Here is a 2200-nt window from a genome sequence, read left to right as displayed (position 1 = left end):
CAAATCCCATTGGGCTCCTCAACATAATCAAATCTGTAATGAAATTTTAATATTTGTGTCGGGTAATATGCTTTTGTTATGAAAACCATAGAACAGATAGCTGTTTGGACAAATATCGGGCCCATCAAATAATGTCGCCCATCATAGGGCTTTTATATTGTTCTTTCGCAATTTTAAGCTTTTAAGGCATAGTATTAAGAAAATATAGGGGTATTTATATTTTTACCTGATTTTTAGTTTCTTCATAAAATGTTCCAAAAGATTTACCATTGCTCCTTGTAAAGCAAATATTTCACCATTTTCATTTTTCTTGTAGGAAATCCATGGTGTCCACTGTTTCAACAAAATAATTTTCAGACGTATGATGTCAACAGCATTTTATTACCATAACTCCTCAAGGTTTATTAACCAAAGCTATGTTACATGTTATTGATAGGGTTGATGGGCTTTTCTCACCTTTTGACCGGTTTTCACCAGTCAAAAAGAATTACAGCGGGAAAGTCATTCAAAACTCCCTTACAACACAGGGATGAGGCACCTTATGAATATCCCAGGCTTGTCCTATTAATTACTATTAACTATATTGAGAGTTTATTTGAAGTTAAAATTAATTGATTGACGGTTATTTTCAATAGTAATTAAAAAATATATCCTATGTGGCGCGCATCTTACTCATTCATAGTAGAGATACATTTTAAAAAAAACTAGAACCAAAAAACTATTCCAAAACTAAAAGTCGTAAAGAATAAAACGCGACCTGTATTTCTTTTTGAAAGGAACAGTTTTATGCCAGACCGCCATTTTGGGAGAAAGGTTTTTTTCCGCAGTACGCTCTTAACCGGTTTTAACCTCGCGCTTCTTTCTCATTTATAGTAGCGATACATTTGTCCAAAATTAAACTAAAAAGATTCCAAAACTAAAAGTCTAAAACGATAAAACGCGCCACGCCTTTCTTTTCGAAAGGAATAGTTAAATACCAGTTCGCCACTGGGAGTTTTTATTTCCCAGGACACTTTTAACCGGTTTTAACCCTGGGGAAAACCTTCCAGCCCTGGTTATTGGGAAACTTATGGGGATCTATCGATCGATGCGTAGGTAGTCTGAAGATCAAGTCATTAATAATTAAGTGCAATCAATTCCAAAAACATTTAATTAAGAGCTTACCTCGTATAATGCAGCAAGAAGAGTTTGATTGATGATTGGTAATGTTGGCAAACCCATTTAGTTGAACGGTACACAATTGTTATAATTTTCAAACGGATGTTAGTTACTTCCTCCGCATACTCAGAGAGTTAAAGCCTCAATGATTAGATTTTACTGTAGCATTTACCGAAAACATTTCACAAAATATAACGGTCTATTAAAACCATCTTGGCATGATCTCAAACACAAATTAATTTCGCTGGTAGATTATTTATCCTCGATTTTTCAATTAGGCATAAATTTCTATCCCTAAATGTAAGAAATCACAAGAATATTCTGTCAATCTATAACCCCATTAAAGGTATTTCCCTCAAACAGATTCATGTTTTAGGTTATTACTGGCCCAAAAATGTGCAGAATTTGCATAAGCACCCAAGCAAAAGGGTGACCTTAGCTCAGCAAAGACAAATTTACTTAAAATAAACCAATTTGCTTTTAGAAAATAATTTCGATATTTCTTCAATACCTCAACGTTTAACTTTAGAAAATGAAAGAACTAGTTTGTTCGTAGAAACTAAACAGTAGAGAAATATCAATCTACTGGAACAATTTCGTTAAAACCTAGTCGTGTGGAAAACGAGCAACGCATTACCATATTTACCTAAGTATAATTTAGTTATGCGTATTGAGGAAAAATATCACTTCTACGCAATAGAGGAAATTCCTTCCTACGCGTGTTCAGCCTTGACTCATAGATTGAAAACGTCATTAATTATATTTTTACTGTAGCTTTTACCGAAAACATTTCACAAAATATAACGGACGATCAAAACCATTTGGCATGTTCTCAAACACAAATAAATTTCGCTGCTAGATTATTTATCCTAGATTTTTTAATTAGACACTTGGCGTTCCTTGAAAGATCAGAAAGCGTTTAAACTGGTCTATTTTCACAAATATCCTTAAAAGTAGGAAATCACTGGACTATTCTGTCAAACTTCAAACAGATTCATGTCTTAATTCATATTTTAGGTTATTCATCAACCCACTGAAAGGT

The sequence above is a fragment of the Phalangium opilio genome, unplaced genomic scaffold (assembly GCF_054372755.1).
Source record: "Phalangium opilio isolate 3A_F unplaced genomic scaffold, DU_Popi_V2 ptg000038l_1, whole genome shotgun sequence".
NCBI lineage: Eukaryota > Metazoa > Arthropoda > Arachnida > Opiliones > Phalangiidae > Phalangium > Phalangium opilio.
The sequence above is the reverse complement of the archived record's forward strand: the minus strand, read 5'-3'. Positions refer to the sequence as shown.